The following is a 24,844-nucleotide window of genomic DNA, read 5'->3' as shown; positions in this document are numbered from 1 at the left end:
TGAGTTTGTTTGTGGTGTTATGGTTGGTGCACAAGTGATAGGATATAGCCTCTCTGAGGTAGTAATGAAGTGTGCATTTCCCTTCATGACCATTTCACGAGTTATCGTGAATATCAGGTATTCAGTAAAACATAAAATCACCAACATTGCTGAAGCAGGAAAAAGATCCTGCAAGAACAGGAGCAACGAAAACTAAAGAGAATTGATCAACATGACAGAAATGCAACCCTTCCACAAACTACTGCAGATTTCAATGCTGGACCTTCAACAAGTGTTAGCGTGTGGACCATTCAATGAAACATCATTGGTATGGGCTTCTGGAGCCAAAGGCCTACTTGTGTAGGTTGGATGGCTTCACAACACAAAGCTTTATGCCTTGCCTGGCCTGTCAACACTGACATTGGACTGTTGATGACTGGAAACATGTTGCCTGATCAGACGAATATCATTTCAACTTGTAATGAGAAGATGAACATGTACAGGTATGGAGACAAACTCGTGAATCCATGGACCCTGCATGTCAGTAGGGGACTGTTCAAGCTGGGAGAGGCTCTTTAATGGAGTGGACCATGTGCAGTTGGAATGATATGTGATCCTTGGTATGTCTAGATATGATTCTGACAGGTAACATACATAAGCATCCTGCATACATTCATGTCCATAGTGCATTCCAACAGACTTGGGCAATTCCACCAGTACAGTGTGATACCAAACACACCCAGCATTGCTACAGAGTGGTTCCAGGAATACCCTTCTGAGTTTAAACACTTCCGCTGGCCACCAAACTCCCCAGACATGAACATTACTGAGCTTATCTGGGATGCCTTGCAATATGCTGTTCAGAAGATATCTCCCTCTCATACATTTCACTCCAGCATTACTTTGACATTAGTCAAGTCTATACCACATCATGTTGCGGCTCTTCTGCGTGCTCGCAGGGCCTTATGCAATATTAGCCAGGTGTACCAGTTTCCTTGGCTATTCAGTGTGTGTGTATGTGTGGGTCTAATATATATATATATATATATATATATATATATATATATATATATATATATATATATATATATATATATATATATGATAGAAAGAAACTTCCACATGGGAAAAAGGTATTAAAAACAAAGATTCCAAGACTTACCATGTGGGAAAGCGCCGGCAGACAGGCACATGAACAAAACACACAAACACACACACAGAATTACTCTTTGCCTTTAAATATGTCTGCTTGTGTCTGTGTATGTGCGGATGGATATGTGTGTGTGTGCGAGTGTACACCTGTCCTTTTTTTCCCCTAAGGGAAGTCTTTCCGCTCCCGGGATTGGAATGACTCCTTACCCTCTCCCTTAAAACCCACATCCTTTCGTCTTTCCCTCTCCTTCCTGAAGAAGCAACCATCGGTTGCGAAAGCTAGTAATTCTGTGTGTGTGTTTGTGTGTTTTGTTCATGTGCCTGTCTGCCGGCGCTTTCCCGCTTGGTAAGTCTTGGAATCTTTGTTTTTAATATACGAGGGTCAGTCAAAAAGTAATGCCTCCTATTTTTTTTTCTACGTTTAATTGTCAGGAAATTTAAATGCAATTACATAGGTTGAAAACCACAACATTGAGGATCATTTTGTCATTTTTCAATGTAATCTCCGCCCATCTCTACAGTTTTGGTCCATCTTTGAACAAGGGCATGTATCCCAGTACGGTAAAAATCACAGCTCTGCTTCCTAAGCCATTGACGCACAGATGTTTTGACGGCCTCCTCATCTTCAAAATGAATCCCACGATGAGCTTCTTTTAGTGGCCTGAACAGATGGAAGTTTGATGGTGCCAGGTCAGGGCTGTATGGGGGATGAGGCAAAACTTCCCATCCAATTTTGACAATCTCGTCAGAGGTGTGACGACTGGTGTGTGGTCTTGCATTGTCATGCAAAAGAAGAACATCTGCCATTGATTTTGTTGGGCAAACTCGCTGAAGACGTGCTTTAAGTTTTTTGAGGGTTGTGACGTATTGAACAGAATTTATTGTGCATCCCTGCTCGAAAAAATCAACCTGAATCACACCCTCTGTATCCCAGAAAACTGTTGCCATAACGTTCCCTGCCGATCGCACAGTTTTGAATTTTTTCTTCCTCGGCGAGCTTGTGTGACGCCACTCCATTGACTGCCTCTTTGATTCGGGTTCAAAAAAATGCACCCATGTCCCCGGTCACAATTTTTTTTCACAAACTCATCTCCCTCCAAACGGAAGCGCTGCAAGTGTTGGGAGGCTATTGTTTTCCTTGCCTCTTTATTCTTATCGGTTAACATTCTTGGAACCCACCGTGCACAAACTTTTGAGTACCCCAATTGTTTAATAATCGTGATCACACTGCCTTTACTAAGAGAAATAGTGTGACACACTTCATCTGCAGTCACCCGATGGTCACCACGAATGATGTCATCAACTTGCTGAATGTTGTGTGGAGTCACTGCATTCACCAGCCTGCCGCTCCGCTTTTCGTCAGTCAACGGTGTTTGCCCTTCAGCTTCCTTACAACGACGAACCCATCGTCTAACAGTGCTGACATCCACTGTCACAACACCATACACCTTCTTCAGTCTTTCATGAATGCGTATGGGTGTTTCACCTTCTGCATTCAAGAATTCAATCACACAACGCTGTCTCAAACGAACATCGATGTCGGCCATCTTACAAACTTCTGCTGTGCTGCCACCTGTTGACAGAGGAAGTTACTACTGCAGTGGATTGCAGAAGAAGGTTTGAGGAATGGCGCCAAATTCAAATTTTTTACTTAACTTAATTTTTTTAAGTAGAAAAAAATGGGAGGCATTACTTTTTGACCGACCCTCGTATATATATATATATATATATATATATATATATATATATATATATATATATATATATATATGACGATGTAAATAAAACAGAAAGAAACTTCCACATGGGAAAAATATATTAAAAACAAAGATTCCAAGACTTACCAAGCGGGAAAGCGCCGGCAGACAGGCACATGAACAAAACACACAAACACACACACAGAATTACGAGCTTTCGCAACTGGCAGTTGCTTCGTCAGGAAAGAGGGAAGGAGAGGGAAAAATGAAAGGATGTGGGTTTTAAGGGAGAGGGTAAGGAGTCATTCCAATCCCGGGAGCGGAAAGACTTCCCTTAGGGGAAAAAAAAGGACAGGTGTACACTCGCACACACACACACACACACACATATCCCAATGTGTGTGTGTGTGTGTGTGTGTGCGCGAGTGTACACCTGTCCTTTTTTTCCCCTAAGGGAAGTCTTTCCGCTCCCGGGATTGGAATGACTCCTTGCCCTCTCCCTTAAAACCCACATCCTTTCATTTTTCCCTCTCCTTCCCTCTTTCCTGACGAAGCAACTGCCAGTTGCGAAAGCTCGTAATTCTGTGTGTGTGTTTGTGTGTTTTGTTCATGTGCCTGTCTGCCGGCGCTTTCCCGCTTGGTAAGTCTTGGAATCTTTGTTTTTAATATATATATATATATATATATATATATATATATTTATTTTCCACGTGGGAAAAATATATCTAAAAATAAAGATGATGTGACTTACCAAATGAATGCGCTGGCAGGTCAATAGACACACAAACAAACACAAACGTGCACACAAAATTCAAGCTTTTGCAACCAATGGTTGCTTCATCAGGAAATATGTGCAGATGGATATGTGTGCGTGTGTGTGCATATACCTGTCCTTCCCCCCCCCCCCCCCCCCTTCCCCTCCTCACCCGCCTAAGTTAAGTCTTTCCACTCCCTGGATTAGAATGACTCCTTACCCTCTCCCTTAAAACCCACATCCTTTCGTCTTTCCCTCACCTTGTGTGTGTGTGTGTGTGTGTGTGTGTGTGTGTGTGTGTGTGTGTGTGTGTGTGTGTGTGTGTGAAAGTTAGTATAAAGTTTTGAGTATCATATTGAAGAAATGAAGTTACACAGTTAATATTTTTTGTCCATGTAGTGTCCTGTGGTCGGCAGGAAAGAACTAACACTCAATTCAAACACACTTTATTACAATTAAAGAAAGAAAAATCTTCTTGGTGTTCAATAAGACTGACCAAAACTACTCTACAAAATACATGTTACTACAAGACTATTATGAGTGAATACAAGGCTAGGGCTTGTGTAAGTACTGGCTGGAGCTAGCAATTGGTAAACACTGTCACATTTTATCTGGCGAAGTAGTTCTGTGTTTATTTGGAAAGTCTGTTACTGTTTCTGTCCACTGGCGACGTTTCTCTCTGCAGCGCTGAAAGAGGTTTAGCATCACGTCTTATGTGTGGGTTCTATGGGTCCTCTAACAATAAGGGGCCACTACAACATGTCTCCCCCCTGGGAAAAAAAATGCACAGCACCACAAAGATCTATAGGAGTAGAGGAGTTCTCGTTGACATCTGTGGATTCGTGGCCGGCAGGGGCTGGAGGCGTCAAAGCAGCATAGGCATCTGGTGATGGAGATAGCAGCTGAGGCAGAGGTGGAAGCAGAGGTTGCACCACAGGGCGGTCGGCGATAGACACTGGCAGCTCCCCTGGAGCATCGTGGTCCACCATATGGGGGTGGAGTTGGTTCAGGTGCCAGCAGGTGGTGGAACCGTCGGCCGACTGGAGAGACACTATTTCCCAGCCACAGAGCTCAGTGATGATGGCAGGTGCCGAGTGCGCCCATGGATGAGAGAAGGTCTGCACCTAGACGTCCAGCTGAACACGAAAGGAGTGTGTCGGTGTGCAGATGGGATGGTGAGAATCCTCGGGAACCAGGACAGGTAAGAGGGAGCAGAATAGTTGACCATGAAGTATTCTCCACTTGACTTTTACCGGAATGGAGGGTGGCATGGTATGTAGCCAAGAAAAGAAGCAAGGGCTCCTGCAGCGGATGATAGCTCAGCAGCTTATTGAGCTGGGTCTTTAATGTCTGCACAAAACATTCTGCCTGGCAATTTGATGCTGGGTGAAATGGAGTGGTATGGATGAGGGAAATTCCATTTGCAGTACAGAATTGCTTAAACTCTGTTGAAGTAAACTGTGAACCATTATCCATACAGAATTTTGATAGTCTCCTCAGAAGTGGTGATCATCATGCAGGGGACATAAGGATATCCCGATCCAGAGTTGATCAGTATGAGCCACTGGGAACCATGAAATGGCCCTGTAAAATTCCATGGAGCAGCAGCATCCGGCCACACTGGGTCAGGGGTGCTGCCTGATGTGTTTGGCACATGGTGCAGGCTGACACGAGGGAGGCACCGTCTTTATCTATACCTCACCAATAAAGGTGTTGGTGGGTCAGCTGTTTGGTGAGGGCAATGCCCCAATGGCACGTGTGGAGAAGGTCGAGGACACAGTGGCAGAACGCATGTGGTATGACCACCTGGTGAACGTCGGAATCACTATGCAAAAGGATAACACCACTGCAGAAAAGGAGTCTGTGCTAATGATCGCAAAAGTGCTGGACCTCAGCATTGCAGATGCTATGATGGCTGGTTGGCCAACCTGCAGCAATTTGGTGGCGGAGAGTGTGCAGTGTCTGATCCTGAGCGATGGCCCACCAGATGGCATCAGCATCCAATGGAAGCACATCCAGAGCTATGTCCACATCTGGGTCCACATGTAAACAAACCAAGGGAGAGGCGTAAAACTCACAGTTTGCCCCACCAGGCAGCTGTGACAGACAAATCAGCGTTCGAGTGCCGTTCAGAGGTGCAGTAGACAATATCAAAGCACCCAATGCTGGAGGCGGTGCGCCATCCAGGTGGGCACTGCAGCACTCAGGTGAAGCAAAGAAATCGAAGGTTTGTGATCAGTCTGCAGCATGAAATGACGACCACACATGCAATCGTCAGGGCAAAAACCAGCGCCAAAGCTTACTCTTCAATTTGACTAGATCTGGTTTGAGGGTCGGTCAATTTTTTGGATGTGAAAACCATTTGCCTTCCAATGCTGTAGACCACTTGTGAGAGGACCACATCCAGACCATAGTCCGAGGTGTCGGCAGTGATGATGAGGGGCAGGGAAGGATTGTAAGCGGCCAGAAAAGGAGGGCGGGAGACCTCTGACTTGAGACGTGTAAAAGCCAACTCACACACCAAGCCCCAAACCCAATGAGTACTCTTGTGCAATAACACGGTCAGGTGTTCTGAAATTCGGCAGTATGAGGTATGAAATGCCGATAATAGATGACTTGGCCAAGGATGGACTGGAGTAGCTTTGCGTTGGTGGGAGGAGGAAACTTTTCAGTCACCTCAGCATAGTCCTTAGAGGCGTGTAGGCCACGGGCACCAATTGTGATCCCGAGATAGCTGTCACACTTTTCTTTCTGGCAATGCAGGTTAGTCTCGGAAGAAACCTGAAACAGCCGGTTCAGCTTGTTCTTGAGGTCCACCGCAGACGAGCCACTGACAATGACATTGTCCAGATAATTGGCTGTCCCAGACACCTGGCTTGTGAGGCGTTCCAGATAATGGTGGAAAATAGCGGGGGAGCTGGCGATGCCAAGTGGGAGGCGGTTGTACTGGAAAAGGCCACACAAGGTAATGACGACTAGGATCTGCTGCGATTTGTTGCCCAATGGCAGCTGCAAATAAACATCGTGCAAATCAGTTTTGGCGAAAAGAGTCGAGCCCGCAAGACGTGTGAGTATGTCATCCACTGATGGGACAGGATAGGCATCAGTGATGGAATGATAACTGACTGTGACCTTAAAATAGCCACAGATGCGTAAAGCACCATTCGGCCTCTTGACTATCATGATAAGCATTGCCTAGTGACTTTGTGCGATGGGAGAAAGGATGCCTTCATCCTGTAAGCGGCGGAATTCCACCTGGAGCTTGTCTCGGAGAGCAAAAGGGACTGGGCCGGCCATAATAAAAAGAGGAACAGATGAGGGAAGAATCTGAACACGCACAGTGAAACTCCTCACCCCTGGCGTCGAGGGTGAGAACAATGTGTCGTATTTTCTGAGCAACGGGACCGAGGAGGGTATCCGATGAGGGAGTTGACACCACTTGAGCCGCGCCCTTCACTGATAAATCCAGACGATCAAATTTGTCCACACCCAGAAGATTAGTAGCACCAAGGGATCCGACCACTAAAAACTGAGTGGTGAAGGAACGACCGTTGTAAGACATTTGTGTGAGAAAAACGCCCTGGATGGATGTGGAGTAATTACTGAAATTGGGCAAGGCACGAGTGTACAGGCATAAAGCCAGCGAGCCCAAACATCAGTATGTGGCACCAGCCACAATAGAGACGGATGATGCCGTGTCAGTTTGGAAGATCGTCGGAATATGCACAACCTCCAAGGTAATGAGAAAATGGGCACCCGACTGGGGAATGAGGGAAAAGACTTGGCTGTCAATGGATGTTGAGGCTTCCAGATCCTGAGGTGCCGATTTGTGACAAGCCTGTGCTTGCACAGGAAGTGTGGCGTTGACGCAATGTCATGAATCAACGAAGAGGCATAAGATGCTTGCAAGCGACGTTGGTGCAACGGAGTTTACAATCGCGGGAGATATCCTGGAGCATCGTAATCCATTCCTGATAGGTCTGACCGGGAGACTTTCGACAAGAAAAAGTCTGACAGGTGGAGGTGATATGTATTTGTGCATCAAAGTACTCAAAAGGGCAGCACTTAATGTGAGTAAATGAGAGATTTCGAGGGAACTGCTCAGGGTTCAATTGTTGAATCAAATGATAATTGATACACCTGTGGAACGGCTGTCACTAAAAAAAAAAAAAAAAAAACCAAATTAGATTTTGTTCGACATAATTTGACCATGGTTCGACAGACCTATCGAAAGCCGGAAACATGTAACCACATGCATCGGGTTCAATTTACCTGCGACGGAATGGGCTACTTCTTGCAACGCTGGCGAGTGAGAGCAAGTTTCTGAACGTGTGAGTGTTGCCTGAATCTGCTGCAGAGTTTCCACCAAGGACTGAAAAAGCTCCTCAGAGGAGTGCATTCCATTCGAAAATGAAAGTTTTATCATCTTTGCCAATAACTGCAGTGTCCTGTGGTTGGCAGGAAAAAACTAACAGTCAATTTTAACACATTTTATTGCAATTAAAGAAAAAAACGCTTTCTTGGCATACAATAAGTTTTAAACACAGAACAAACAAAAACAAAACTCTGTGGTAACAAAACGGATAATGGAACAAAACAATGGAAGAGAATATTGAACAAAACTACTCTACAAAATAAAATGTGCTTCTACAAGACTACGGCGAGTGAGTATAAGGCTATGGATGACCTAAGAACTGGCCTGAGCTGTTCCTAGCGGTTGGTAAACACTGCCAGTCTCAGCGTGCTTATAAAGCCATGTTGGCGGAGTGCTACAGCGGTCATATGAGTTACGATTGGTGGAACACTGTCACGTTTTGTCTGGCGAAGTAGTTCCGTGTTTACTTGGGAAGTCTGTTACTGTTTCTGTCCGCTGGCGATGTTTCTCTCCACTCTGCTGAAAGAGGTTTAGCAACCCGTCATGCGTGTCGGTTCTGCGGGCGCTCTAACAATAAGGGGCCGCTACGACAGTCTGTTTGCAGGTTATAACATGGCAGAACTCGATGACACTCGAACTCTAGATAAAACCAACTCTAGATTACGATACCACTATGGCATGCTCATTGTGAACAATAATTATCATTATTTATGTATCAATTACTGTATCTACAATAATTTAATTTGCATCTCATATCTAAGTATTTTTTAATCGTACAATCTGTACAATTGCATAACTAGTTGATTATTAAATATTCTCACTATTGTCAACATGTCTACATTTCCAGTACTGAAGCGTAACAGATTTCTATAGGAAAAGTAACTGTCTCTCTGGAACACAAAGTATGTAATTTCTCATGGTTGGGGTACACAATCATGCACAATTTTCTAAATGAAGTCAGAGATGCTGAAGGAGGGAAGAGCTACTCTACATCTACATGGATACTCTGCAAATCACATTTAAGTGCCTGGCAGAGGGTTCATAAAACCACCTTCACAATTCTCTATTATTCCAATCTTGTATAGTGCGCAGAAAGAATGAACACCTATATCTTTCCGTATGAGCTCTGATTTCCCTTATTTTATCGTGGTGATCGTTCCGCCCTATGTAGGTCAATGTCAACAAAATATTTTCGCACTCGGAGGAGAAAGTTGGTGATTGGAATTTCGTGAGAAGATTCCGTTGGAACGAAAAACGCCTTTCTTTCAATGATTTCCAGTCCAAACCCTGTATCATTTCTGTGACACCCTCTCCCATATTTCACGATAATACAAAACGTGCTGCCTTTCCTTGAACTTTTTCGATATACTCCGTCAATACTACCTGGTAAGGACGGACAAGCGTAGTGTAGGCGGCTCCTTAGTAGGTCTGTTACATTTTCTAAGTGTTTTGCCAATAAAACGCAGCCTTTGGTTAGCCTTCCCCACAACATTTTCTGTGCGTTCTTTCCAATTTCAGTTGTTCGTAATTGTAATACCTAGGTATTTAATTGAATTTACAGCTTTTAGATTAGACTGATTTATCGTGTAACCGAAGTTTAACGAGTTACTTTTAGCACTCATGTGGATGACCTCACACTTTTCATTATTTAGGGTCAACTGCCACTTTTTTCCACATTCAGATATTTTTTCTAAATCGTTTTGCATTTTGTTTTGATCTTCTGATAGCTTTATTAGTCGATAAACGACAGCGTCATCTGCAAACAACCGAAGACTGCTCAGATTGTCTCTCAAATCGTTTATATAGATAAGGAACAGCAAAGGGTCCATAATACTACCTTGGGGAACGCCTGAAATCACTTCTGTTTTACTCGATGACTTTCAGTCAATTACTACGAACTGTGACCTCTCTGACAGGAAATCGCAAATCCAGTCACATAACTGAGACGATATTCCATAAGCATGCAATTTTACTACGAGCCGCTTGTGTGGTACAAAGTCAAAAGCCTTCCGGAAATCCAGGAATTCGGAATCGATCTGAAATCCCCTGTCAATAACACTCAGCATTTCACGTGAATAAAGAGCTAGTTGTGTTTCGCAGGAACGATGTTTTCTAAACCCATGTTGACTGTGTGTCAATAGACCGTTTCCATCGAGGTAATTCATAATGTTCGAACACAATATATGTTCTAAAATCCTGCTGCATATCGACGTTAATGATATGGACCTATAATTTAGTGGATTACTCCTACTATCTTTCCTGAATATTGGTGTGACCTGTGCAACTTTCCAGTCTTTGGGTACGGATCTTTCGTCGAGCGAACGGTTGTATATGATTGTTAAGTATGAAGCTAATGCATCAGCATACTCCGAAAGGAACCTAATTGGTATACACAGTCTGGACGGGAAGACTTGCTTTTATTAAGTGATTTGAGTTGCTTCACTACTCCGAGGATATTTACTTCTACGTTACTCATGTTGGCAGTTGTTCTCGATTCGAATTCTGAAATATTTACTTCGTCTTCTTTGTGAAGGCATTTCGAAAGGCTGTGTTTAGTAACTCTGCTTTGGCAACACTGTCTTCGATAGTATCTCCATTGTTATCGTGCAGAGAAAACATTGATTGTTTCTTGCCGCTAACATACTTCACGTACGACAAGAATCTCTTTGGATTTTCTGGCAGGTTTGGAGACAAAGTTTCGTTGTGGAAACTGTTGTAGGCGTCTCGCACTGAACTCTGCGCTAAATTTCGAGCTTCTGTAAAGCATCGGCAATCTAGGGGATTTTGCGTCTGTTAAAATTTTGGCACAGGCGAGACTATACATCTTAATCTGCTTAGTTTGGAAGAAGGAAAGGATCACAGAAGAATGGAAGGAGTCTGCCACCTGCCCGATACTAAAGAAAGGAGACCCAATGAGATGTAGCAACTATAGAGGAAACACACAACTATGCACAGCTTATAAGATCTTGAGCATGTTGTTACTGAAGTGACAAACACCACATGTCGAGAAAGTACTGGGATTGCAACAAGCAGGTTTCAGACAGGGAAAGTCAACTGCAGACCATTTACATACAATACGGTAAGTGCTAGCAAAGCGCTGGGATTTCCGCAAAAATATTCGCTGCCTTTTTGTGGACTTCCAAAAAGCATATAATAGCGTGAATAGACAAGCAATATGGCAAGAACTCGAAAGGGCTCAAGTTCCCAGAAAACTCATAAAACTGACACAGACATGCACCCAGGAGGCAACATGCATGGTGAAAGTAAATGGAAAGACATCACAGAAGTTCAAGGTGAGGACTTGAGTGTGACAAGGAGACTGCCTCTCCCCTCTTCTGTTTAACCCTGTACTGGAGAGAGCCTGAGAAAGGTAGCAAGCTTAGAGACAGGAATACAGCTGGGAAGAAGGATCAACACCCTGGCCTATGTGGATGATATAGTGTTAATAGCAGAGAAAGAGCTACCTGGTTCAGATGACAAGAACATTAATGGAAGAGGCAATAAGAGCAGGCCTCAAGTTGAATACGGATAAGGCAAAATACAGTACTGGCCATTAAAATTGCTATACCAAGTAGAAATGAAGATGATAAACGGGTATTCATTGGACAAATATATTATACTAGAACTGACATGTTATTACATTTTCACGCAATTTGGGTGCATAGATCCTGAGAAATCAGTACCCAGAACAACCACCTCTGGTCATAATAACGGCCTTGATACGCCTGGGCATTGAGTTAAACAGAGCTTGGATGGCGTGTACAGGTACAGCTGCCCATGCAGCTTCAACATGATACCACAGTTCATCAAGAGTAGTGACTGGCGTACTGTGATGAGCCAGTTGCTCGGCCACCATTCACCATGCGTTTTCAATTGGTGAGAGATTTGGAGAATGTGCTGGCCAGGGCAGCAGTCGAATATTTTCTGGATCTATGCATTTCAGCAGGATAATGCACGACCGCATGTTGCGGGTCCTGTCCGTACACGACCCGCAACATGCGGTCGTGCATTATCCTGCTGAAATGTATGGTTTTGCAGGGATCGAATGAAGGGTAGAGCCACGGGTTGTAACACATCTGAAATGTAACGTTCACTTTTCAAAGTGCCGTCAATGCGAACAAGAGATGACCAAGACGTGTAACCAACAGCAGCCCATACCATCATGCTGTGTGATACGCCAGTATGGCGATGACGAATACATGCTTCCAATGTGCGTTCACCGCAATGTCGGCAAACATGGATGCGACCATCATGATGCTGCAAACAGAATTTCAGTTCATCCTAAAAAATGCCATTCGTGTACCCAGGTCCATCGTTAAGTACACCATCGCAGGCGCTCCTGTCTGTGATGCAGCGTCAAGGGTAACAGCAGCCACGGTCTACAAGCTGATAGTCCATGCTGCTGCAAATATCGTCGAACCGTTCATGCAGATGGTTGTTGTCTTGCAAACTTCCCCATCTTTTGACTCAGGGATCGAGACGTGGCTGCACGATCCGTTACAGCCATGAGGATAAGATGCCTGTCATCTCGACTGCTAGTGATACGAGGCCGTTGGGATCCAGCACAGCGTTCTGTGTTACCCTCCTCAAACCATCGATTCCATATTCTGCTAACAGTCATTGGATCTTGACCAACACGAGGAGCAATGTCGCGATACGATAAACTGAAATCACGGTAGGCTAAAATCTGACCTTTATGAAAGTTGGAAACATGATGGTACGCATTTCTCCTCCTTACACGAGGCATCACAACAACGTTTCACCTGGCAACTCCGCTCAACTGCTGTTTGTGTATGAGAAATCGGATGGAAACTTTCCTCATGTCAGCACGTTGTAGGTCTCACCACCAGCGCCGGCCTTGTATGAATGCTCTGAAACGCTAATCATTTGCATAATACAGTATTTTCTTCCTGTCAGTTAAATTTCACGTCTGTAGCACATCATCTTCATGGTGTAGCAATTTCAATGGCCAGTAGTGTACCTTGTAGTTAGCAGAGAAAATTATGATAGACCCCTGAAGATGGAGGACAAAGTCTTTGAAATTGTACAAGACTTTAAATATCTTGAGGCTATACTCAATGAAAGGAACGAGCTAGCTCAGGAAATTACAACACGAATACAAGCAGGAAACAGTTCAAGGTTTGCTTTGGGAAAGTTGTTAAAGTCCCGGCTTCTATCGAGGTCCTCAGAGACCAATATCTACAAGACAATAATACAACCTGTAGTCTTATATGGAGCAGAGACCTGAACCATCACCCAAAAGATGGAAAGAAAACTCCTGACATTTGAGAATGCCATACTCGAATCGGAGCATGGAATGTCAGATCCCTTAACCGGGCAGGTAGGTTAGAAAATTTAAAAAGGGAAATGGATAGGTTAAAGTTAGATATAGTGGGAATAAATGAAGTTTTGTGTCAGGAGGAACAAGACTACTGGTCAGGTGACTACAGGGTTATAAACACAGAATCAAATAGGGGTAATGCAGGAGTAGGTTTAGTAATAAATAGGAAAATAGGAATGTGCTACAAACAGCATAGCGAACGCATTATTGTGACCAAGATAGATATGAAGCCCACACCTACTACAGTAGTACAAGTTTATATGCCAACTAGCTCTACAGATGACGAAGAAATTGAAGAAATGTATGGTGAAATAAAAGAAATTATTCAGATAGTGAAGGGAGACGAAAATTTAATAGTCGTGGGTGACTGGAATTCGAGTGTAGGGAAAGGGAGAGAAGGAAACAGTGGGTGAATATGGATTGGGAGAGAGAAATGAAAGAGGAAGCCTCCTGGTAGAATTTTGCACAGAGCACAACTTAATCATAGCTAACACTTGGTTTAAGAATCATGAAAGAAGGTTGTATACATGGAAGAACCCTGGAGATACTAAAAGGTATCAGATAGATTATATAATGGTAAGACAGAGATTTAGGAACCAGGTTTTAAATTGTAAGACATTTCCAGGGGCAGATGTGGACTCTGACCACAATCTATTGGTTATGACCTGTAGATTAAAACTGAAGAAACTGCAAAAAAGTGGAAATTTAAGGACATGGGATCTGGATAAGCTGAAAGAACCAGAGGTTCTACAGAGTTTCAGGAAGAGCATAAGGGAACAATTGACAGGAATGGGGGAAAGAAATACAATAGAAGAACAATCGGTAACTTTGAGGGATGAAGTAGTGAAGGCAGCAGAGGATGAAGTAGGTAAAAAGACAAGGGCTAGTTGAAATCCTTGGGTAACAGAGGAAATTTGAATTTAATTGATGAAAGGAGAAGATATACAAATGCAATAAATGAAGCAGACCAAAAGGAATGCAAACGTTTCAGAAATGAGATAGACAGAAAGTACAAAATGGCTAAGCAGGGAGGGCTAGAGGACAAATGTAAGGATGTAGAGGCTTATGTCACTAGGGGTAAGATAGATACTGCCTACAGGAAAATTAAAGAGACCTTTGGAGATAAGAGAACCAACCACTTGCATGAACATCAAGATCTCAGATGGAAACCCAGTTCTAAGCAAAGTAGGGAAAGCAGAAAGGTGGAATGAGTGTATAGATGGTCTATACAAGGGCGATGTACTTGAGGACAATATTATGGAAATGGAAGAGGATGTAAATGAAGATGAAATGGGAGATACGATACTGCGTGAAGAGTTTGGCAGAGCACTGAAAGACCTGAGTCGAAACAAGGCCCCCGGAGTAGACAACATTCCATTGGAACTACTGACAGCCTTGGGAGAGCCAGTCCTGACATAACTCTACCATCTGGTGAGCAAGATGTATGAGACAGGCGAAATACCCTCAGACTTCAAGAAGAATATAATAATTCCATTCCCAAAGAAAGCAGGTGTTGACAGATGTGAAAATTACCGAACTATCAGTTTAATAAGCCACAGCTGCAAAATACTAACACAAATTCTTTACAGACAAATGGACTAGCAGAAGTCAACCACGGGAGAGATCAGTTTGGGTTCTGTAGAAATACAGGAACACGTGAGGCAATACTGACCTTACGACTTATCTTAGAAGAAAGATTAAGGAAAGGCTAACCGACGTTTCTAGCATTTGTAGACTTAGAGAAAGCTTTTGACAATGTTGACTGGAATACTCTCTTTCAAATTCTGAAGGTGGCAGGGGTAAAATACAGGGAGCGAAAGGCTATTTACAATTTGTACAGAAACCAGATGGCAGTTATAAGAGTCGAGTGACATGAAAGGGAAGCAGTGGTTGGGAAGGGAGTAAGACAGGGTTGTAGCCTCTCCCCGATGTTATTCAATCTGTATATTGAGCAAGCAGTAAAGGAAACAAAAGAAAAATTCGGCGTAGGTATTAAAATCCATGGAGAAGAAATAAAAACTTTGAGGTTTGCCAATGACATTGTAATTCTGTCAGAGACAGCAAAGGACTTGGAAGAGCAGTTGAATGGAATGAACAGTGTCTTGAAAGGAAGATATAAGATGAACATCAACAAAAGTAAAACGAGGATGATGGAATGTAGTCGAATTAAGTTGGGTCATGCTGAGGGAATTAGATTAGGAAATGAGACACTTAAAGTAGTAAAGGAGTTTTGCTATTTGGGGAGCAAAATAACTGATGATGGTCGAAGTAGAGAAGATATAAAATGTAGACTAGCAATGGCAAGGAAAGCGTTTCTGAAGAAGAGAAATTTGTTAACATTGAGTATAGATTTAAGTGTCAGGAAGTCTTTTCTGAAAGTGTTTGTATGGAGTGTAGCCATGTATGGAAGTGAAACATGGACGATAAATAGTTTGGACAAGAAGAGAATAGAAGCTTTCGAAATGTGGTGCTACAGAAGAATGCTGAAGATTAGATGGGTAGATCACATAACTAATGAGGAACTATTGAATCGGATTGGGGAGAAGAGAAGTTGGTGGCAGAACTTGACCAGAAGAAGGGTTCGGTTGGTAGGACATGTTCTGAGGCATCAAGGGATCACCAATTTCATATTGGAGGGCAGCGTGGAGGGTAAAAATCGTAGAGGGAGACCAAGAGATGAATACACTAAGCAGACTCAGAAGGATGTAGGTTGCAGTAGGTACTGGGAGATGAAGAAGCTTGCACAGTATAGAGTAGCATGGAGAGCTGCATCAAACCAGTCTCAGGACTGAAGACCACAACAACAACAACATACTTAGACAGATTTTTGGGCCAGTGAAGGATGGAGATGCATGGAGGAAAAAAAAGACCTGTACATTTCATGAGCTACACAAGTTGATGGACATCGTGACAATGATCAAAGAAAGATGAATGATGTGGTATGGACACATAATGCATTGAGAAGGCCAGATCATCAGGCAGGTAGTGGAGGAAGATATTAGGGGCAAAAGACCATGGGGAAGACCACGACTCTGATGGATTGATCAGATCAGAGAGGATGTGAGTACGCTGGGGTTGTCTGAAGAAGAATACATGGACTGAGGACGCAGGAGGAGGCTAATTGGTGAGACGACAGATAGACTGTTGTTTGTGTGGCCAACACAGCAAGTAAGTAAGTGTCATATTTGTCACTAACTGAAGAAATTATTTAGTTCACAACTGCAATTTCAGCCTTGGGCCATTATGAATTGGTAATGTAAAATATTCTGGTTCAATACACGTCATCACCAGAACAGAGCCTCTTCACTGTACGAATACAGTAACATCAAACTAATGTGAACCTCTGTACATCATGAAATGATGTAAATTATGTTAACTGTTACAGTGATAACATTTTTAGCACAAAGTGTTGTAAATCCATGTGGAAAGTGCATTAAAGCATAGATTTTCAGCAATTTGTACTAAGGATGTTGTCATTGGTAACTTTTCACATAATTTAGATTATTTCATACTGTACAGAGCTTCACACTTGTTTGATGTTCCTGTATTCCTGTAGTGAAAAGAGCCAATTCTGATAATGATTTTAAAGTCTGACATATGATGAATCAAAGTCTTTTTTCAGTACCCCTTGATAATGGAGGTTGTGCAATAAATAGTTTCTAAAGTCAACAATGAATACAATGTTCTTTAAAAAATTAAGTATGTAATGATCTCATAACCATCTACATCTATGTGATTACCCTGCTATTCACAATAAAGTGCCTGGCAGAGGGTTCAGTGAACCAGCTTCAAGCTGTCTCTCTACCGTTCCACTCTCGAATGGCACGTGGGAAAAATGAGCACTTAAATTTTTCTGTTTGAGCCCTGATTTCTCTTATTTTATTGTGATGATCATGTCTCCCTATGTAGGTGGGTACCAACAGAATGTTTTTGCAATTGGAGGAGGAAACTGGTGATTGAAATTTCATGAGAAAATCCTGTCACAATGAAAAATGCCTTTGTTTTAATGATTGCCACTCCAATTCATGTATCATGTCTGTGACACTATCTCTCCTATTTTGCGGTAATACAAAATGAGCTGCCCTTCTTTATACTTTTTTGATGTCATCTGTCAGTTCCACCTGATGTGGATCCCACACCCCACAGCAATACTCCAGAATAGGGTGGATAAGCGTGATGTAAGCAGTCTCTTTAGTAGACCTGTTGCACCTTCTAAGTGTTCTGCCAATGAATCACAGTCTTTGGTTTGCTCTACCCACAATATTATCTATGTGATTGTTCCAATTTAGGCTATTTTTAATTGTAATCCTTAAGTATTTAGTTGAATTTACAGCTTTCAGATTTGTGTGACTTATTGTGCAATTTAAATTTAGCTGATTGCTTTTAGTACTCATGTGAATAACTTCATACTTTTCCTTATTCAGGGTCAACTGCCCCTTTTTGCACCATACATATATCTTAGCCAAATCATTTTGCAAGTCATTTTGATCATCTGATGACTTTATAATACGGTAAATGACAGCATCATCTGCAAACAATCTAAGACGGCTACTCAGATTGTCTCCTATGTCGTTAATATACATCAGGAACAATAGAGGGCCTATAACACTTCCTTGGGGAATGCTGGATATTACCTCTGTTTTACTCGATGACTTTCCATCTATTACTATGAACTGTGACCTTTCTGACAGGAAATCATGAATCCAGTCACACAACTGAGGTAATATTCCATAGGCGTGCTGTTTGGTTAGAGGATGCTTGTGAGGAATGGTGTCAAAAGCCTTCTGGAAATCTAAAAATTTGGAATCAATTTGACATCTCCTGTTGATAGCACTTATTACTTCATGAGTATAAAGAGCTAGTTGTGTTTCACAAGAATGATATTTTCTGAAACCGTTCTATGTGTCAATAAATCATTTTCTTTGAGGTACTTCATAATGTTTGAATACAGTAGATGTTCCAAAACCCTACTGCAAATCGATGTAAGTGATATAGGCCTGTAATTCAGCAGATTACTCCTACTTCCATTTTTGGGTATTGGTGTGACCTGAGCAATTTTCCAGTCTTTAGATATGGATCTTTCTGTGAGTGAGTGGTTGTATATAAATGCTATATATGGAGCTATTTTATCAGCATACTCTGAGAGGAACCTGACTGGTATACAATCTGGACCAGAGGCCTTGCCTTTATTAAGTGATTTAAGCTGTTTCGTTACTTCGAGGATATCTACTTCTATGTTTCTCGTCTTGGCAGTTGCTCTTGATTGGAATTCAGGAATATTTGCATCATATTCTTTGGTGAAGGAGTTTTGGAAAACCGTGTTTAATAACTCTGCTTTAGTGGCACTATCATCAGTGACTTCACCGTTGTTATCACACAGGGAAGGTATTGATTGTGTCTTGCCACTGGTTTGCTTTATGTATGACCAGAATCTCTGTGGGTTTTCTGCCAGATTTTGAGACAGAATTTCATTGTGGAAATTATTAAAAGCATCTCACATTGGAGTACATCCATTATTTCGAACTTCTGTAAAACTTTGCCAATGTTAGGATTAAAAAACTTGTTGATTTTTTGATAGTAACTTAAATGTTAATGAAAAACAATGTTAGTAGTTTCAGTTCAGTGCAATTTGATGTGCTTTTCTTACTGAATTTTACAAGGATATTATCATAATAGGTATTTTACAAAATGCCATTACATATGTTTTTCTCAGTTTCTGGAAATCTTTAAATTTGTAGTTGTGATTCTGGCATAAATATGTTTACAATAATCCTATGTTACGTAAGGTATTTTATGACACTATTTAAATGATGTGGAGGTGACCATACATGCTTAGTCTTGTACCAGTTTAAACTGTCAATTTTGTGGACACATTGAAAACTTTGAACATGAACTGCATCAGCTAACTCATTTCATGGTTAGAACACCATTATCATCCAAAATTAAAGAAAGATGAATCACAAGTAGAGGTAATGAAAAATACAGTTGGTTTGAAAGCACATATACACTCACCATTGAAAGACCATTGCAATGGAAAACTACTTACACCACAAGGAAGCATTTTACAAGGTACACATCCACAGTCATGGTATATAATGAAATCCTTACATGACAGTACAGCAAGATGCTACCTAGGACCAGGGTCTCCAGAATGAAGTATTGTGGTACACTGATAAAGAGGTGGTGGATTTTGTCATATTGGTTTTACATCCATAGTAGCATCCTAGAGTACTTAGGCATAGGGACTTCAATGTGTGCCGTGACTATGGATGTGTACCTGCAAACAATAAAAAAGATTAGCTGCTTTATTTTATGTTATTGAGAGAATAATTAAAACTTTCTGACTACCCATCCTATTGCAATTACTTTTATTTGTTAAAACACTGAAGCCAAACATGAACCTTAAATCACCATATGATAACACAAGAACCAAAGAGGAACACTTTGTTCATATCTACCAGATGACAGAGGCATACCTAGGGAAACTGACATACAGGGCAAACTTCTAATTCACAAATCCCATCATTCTTCCCTCTTAGCTAACATCTCTCCTATTTTATTTAATCATTGTCACTTCTTCAACCATTATTAACAATTATTAGTACTAAAAAAAAAAGTTGAACAGTGAAGGTATTATCCAAATGGGGCAGAGATCAGTAGATGCAATGTACATGTACAGGCAAACAAACAAATTATTACAATACAGAAAAATTAGATGGCTTATTCAGGAGGAAGACCTTCACAAACTGAACACATGCTGATCTACCTATGCCCCTTATGCAAGCAGCTTTGGCGCTTGGTATTGATTGGTAGAGTTGTTGGATGTCCTCCTAAAAGATGTTGTTGTTGTAGTCTACAGTCCAGAGAATGGTTTGATGCAGCTCTCCATGCTACTCTATCCTGAGCAAGCTTCTTCATCTCCCAGTACCTACTGCAAACTACATCCTTCTTATCTGCTTAGTGTATTCATCTCTTGGTCTCCTTCTATGATTTTTACCCTCCACACTGCCCTTCAATACTAAATTGGCGATCCCTTGATGATTTCTCTTCTCCCCAATTCTATTCAATACCTCCTCATTAGTTATGTGATCTACCCATCTGATCTTCAGCATTCTTCGGTAGCACCACATTTTGAAAGCTTCTATTCTTTTCTTGTCTATTTAACATCCACGTTTCATTTCCATATATGGCTTAATTTGACTTCGTTCCATTATTCTCGTTTTGCTTTTGTTGATGTTCATCTTCTATCCTCCTTTCAAGACACTGTCTATTCCACTCAGCTGCTTATCCAGGTCCTGTGCTGTCTCTGACAGAATTACAATGTCATCGGTGAACCTCAAAGTTTTTATTTCTTCTCCATGGATTTTAATTCCTACTCCAAATTTTTCTTTTATTTCCTTTACTGCTTGCTCAATATATACATTGAATAACATTGAGGACAGGCTATAACCCTGTCTCACTTCCTTCCCAACCACTGCTTCCCTTTCATGTCACTCAACTCTTTTTACTGCCATCTGGTTTCTGTACAAATTGTAAATAGCCTTTTGCTTCCTGTATTTTACCCCTACCACCTTCAGAATTTGAAAGAGAGTATTCCAGTCAACATTGTCAAAAGCTTTCTCTAAGTCTACAAATGCTAGAAATGTCGGTTTGCCTTTCCTTAATCTTTCTTCTAAGATAAATCGTAAGGTCAGTATTGCCTCACGTGTTCCTGTATTTCTACAGAACCCAAACTGATCTTCCCCAAGGTTGGCTTCTACCAATTTTTCCATTCGTCTGTAATGAATTCATGTTAGTATTTTACAGCTGTGGCTTATTAAACTGACAGTTTGGTAATTTTCACATCTGTCAACACCTGCTTTCTTTGGGTTTGCAATTATTATATTCTTCTTGAAGTCTGTGGGTATTTCACCTATCTCGTGCATCTTGCTCATCAGATGGTAGAGTTTTGTTAGGGCTGGCTCTCCCAATGCTATTAGTAGTTCTAACTGAATGTTGTCTACTTCCGGGGCCTTGTTTTGGCTTAGGTCTTTCAGTGATCTTTCAAACTCTTCACACAGTATCAGTATCCTAAAAGATATCCTGCCAAATCGCCCTGATAGATCTTCAAAAACCAGAGCTTGTTGTACAACTCTGCCCATAGTGCCCCAAATGTTCTTAATTGGGTAGAAATACAGTGACCTTACTGGCTGAGGTGGAGACTGGCAATTACAAAGATGAGCAAGGGAAACAAAACGAGGCATAAAATGTCATGGACATACCACTGTGCTCTGAGGATGCAGCAGATGATGATTAGGTCTCAGGTCAAAGTGGGACTCATCACTGAAGATGGTTCTATATCAGTCAATGAGATTCCAGGCCAAATACAAGGTGTTACCAATTTGTTTTTGAATATAAACTTTATTGTCAATACAATCTGAAAGGAACATATACTACAATGAAGAGCAGTCCATGCAGATTTGTTCTAACTCAGCACATGCTCAATATGTCCACTATTTCATTTCCTAACTTCCTTCAAACGAACAATGAAGGTAGTGATTACCCTACAGCACATGTCTTCCATAAATTCACTGCAAGCTTGTAGAATAAGTCTTCTAAGCCCCATTAAATCACATGAATGTTTCGGGAAAATTTTTTCCTTTAGGTATCCCCAAAGAAAATAGTCACATGGATTGAGGTCTGGACTATTGGGGGACCACTGAAGCGACCTGGAAACCTGAGTGAAATGATCCGCATGTCGAAATGCTCGTGTAAAAACTCCAAGACAGAGTTCGCAGTATGTGGCCTTCCTCTATCTTGCCTGAACCACTGAATGTTGAAGAGCAAGGCAGTAGCAAGAAGCTGTGGAATGAAGCTATTGTGAAGCATGCTCAAATAATGCTCACTGTTCACAGTTTCTTCAAAGAAAAAGGGTCCAATAAGTCCGTGACAGGAAATTGCTGCCCACGCTGTAATCCTCAGAGCATAATGTTGTTGTTCATGAAGCACTTGTGGGTTTTCAGTGGCCCAAAAGCGTACATTTTGTTTGTTAACCACACCGTGTAAATGAAAATGTGCCTCATCTGAGAACTAAACCTCGTTGAGAGTTTCTTCCCTATCGTCCACCCACTGAGCAAAAAGTAGTCTCTGCTGCTTGTGTTCTTCAGTGAGCTTCTGTGCACAGGTCATCTTGTATGGGAACATACAGAGGTCACTTTTAAGAATGCGTTGAACAGAGCATATGGGTATTCCCATTTGCACTGCTGCCTTTCTACATGATTTCCCGGGACTTCTCTGTACGGCAACAAGTACTGCTTCAATATTCTCCAGCAAACAAACAGGCTTAGGCCAAGGTCACTTTGCTTCCAATACTGTTCCTTCCTGTACAAATTTATTCTACAACCTGTGGATGGTCTTCTTGCAAAAGACCCATTGTGTGTTAAACTGTTGTCAAAAACGTCTCTAAGTCACAACAAGGCTTTTCATTTCATGAAATTGTAACACAATTACTGATCATTCCTGTGTCGTCATTCTTCCATTGTCAGCCATTGCTGCATACTACTCTCCTAGCGGCAGTATCGTGAATTACATGTCATTTTGTAACTCATTTATTTTTCCAGGCTCTGCTGGTACTGCTGTAGAGATCCCAGCAGGATATCTAATGTGCGTCATAAATTGTGAAAGAAACAATTAGTAACGCATTTTGTGAGCCACCCTGTATGTGCCTGGACACACCTCAAGCAGCAAGGAGATACCAACATGACTGTCAACCTCCATACGGCCCAACAGACCGGAGTGATGGTGTGTGCTGCCAATTCATTTCATAGCATGGCCACTTTGGTTGTAATCCACACCATTCTTGCACTACAGTAGTAAATTGACAATATTCCATGCCCTGTTTTGTTGCACTTCATGGCAATCCATCCTGGACTTACATTTCAGCAAGGTAATGCCCCCTGAAAACAGCAAGAGTTTCTACTGCTTGTCTTCACACCTGCCAAATCATACCTTGGCCAGCAAGGTTGCCAGCTCTTCCCTCAACTGAGAATATGGGCATGACGCTCCAACCAGCTTGGTATTTTGATGTTCTAATGTGCCAATTGGACAGAATTTTTCTTGATATCCCTCAGGAGGACACCCAACTATCAATCGATATCAAGCCAAATAACTGATTGCATAGGGGCTACAGATGGATAAATGCATTGCTCAGTGTGGGAAGCTCATTCTCTTGAATAAATCATACAGTTATTCTGAAACTGTAATCATTTGTTTGTGTGTACATGTAAAGGTGCATTCGAAAAGTCTGCGCAAAGTCCGAGAGATGGTTAGTTAGTAGTATCTTTGGAAAGAGTTCACACCAAGTTTCAGCCACATTGGTCTATTTCGTTGTGTTTGTCGTTCATATGAATCAAGGAAGTCAAGTGATTGTCAAAAAATAGACGAAAAAGATTTTCGTGTGGTGATTAAACATTATTTTATGAAAGGAAAAACGCCTCAGGAGACTAAAGAGAAGCTTGATAAACATTACGGTGACTCTGCACCTTCCATTAGAACAGTTTATAAGTGGTTTCAAAAATTTTGGAGTGGCCATATGGGCACAAGTGATGTTGAATGTTCTGGACGCCCTGTGGAGGTTAAGACTCCAGAAATCCTTGATAAAACCCATGATGTGGTGACAGATGACAGAAGAGTTAAGGTGTGTAAGATTGCTAGTGCTGTGGGAATCTTGAATGAATGCGTACGTTATATTTTGCATGAACATTTAGACACGAGAAAGTTATCTGCAAGATGGGTTCAGCGGTTGCTCATGCATGACCAAAAACTGAATCATGTGAAGTGTTGCAAGGATAGTTTGCAGCTGTTTAGGAAGAATATGCAGGACTTTAAGCTTTGTTTCATCACTGTGGATGAAACATGGATACATTACTGTACTCCTGATACCAAACAACAATATAAACAATGGGTTACCAAGGGAGAATCTGCACCAAAAACGGCGAAGACAATTCCTTCAGAAGAAAAGGTTATGGCCACTGGCTTTTGGGATTCACAAGGGATAATCCTCATTGACTATCTGGAAAAGGGTAAAACTATTACAGGTGAATATTATTCATCATTATTGGACCATTTGAAAACCAAGCTGTAAGAAAAATGCCAGCAATTAGACAAAAAAAAAGTCCTTTTCCATCACGGCAATGCACCAGCACACACCTCAGAAATTGTGGTCACAAAATGAATGTAAATAGGATTCCAACTCATTTCACATCCCGCCTTTTCTCCAGACTTTGCTCCCTGAGACTACTATTTGTTCCCCAATTTGAAGAAATGGCTGGCGGGACAAAGATTTTATTCAAAGGAGGAGGTGATTGCAGCAACTAATAGCTATTTTGCAGACTTGGACAATTCCTATATTTGGAAGGTATCAACAAATTAGAACAGCATTGGACGAAGTATATAAGTCTAAAAGGAGACTATGTCAAAAAATAAGTTTTGCCCCAAACACACAAGTAGTTTTTATTTTTGCAAGGGCTTTTCAAATGCCCCTCATACATCACATCTTCCATTTTGTG

At 41.7% G+C, this 24,844-nt stretch overlaps 1 protein-coding gene across 1 annotated transcript in view; it reads right to left on the bottom strand.

The window, feature by feature from the left end:
* LOC126293530 (tubulin alpha-3 chain-like) overlaps nucleotides 1–24,844 on the bottom strand; it is a 224,273-nt gene that overhangs the window by 41,188 nt on the left and 158,241 nt on the right. The window lies entirely within an intron of this gene.

This window comes from Schistocerca gregaria, chromosome 10 (assembly GCF_023897955.1).
Source record: "Schistocerca gregaria isolate iqSchGreg1 chromosome 10, iqSchGreg1.2, whole genome shotgun sequence".
NCBI classification, from domain to species: domain Eukaryota; kingdom Metazoa; phylum Arthropoda; class Insecta; order Orthoptera; family Acrididae; genus Schistocerca; species Schistocerca gregaria.
Note: the sequence above shows the minus strand (reverse complement) of the source record. Positions and strands in the feature narration are given on the sequence as shown.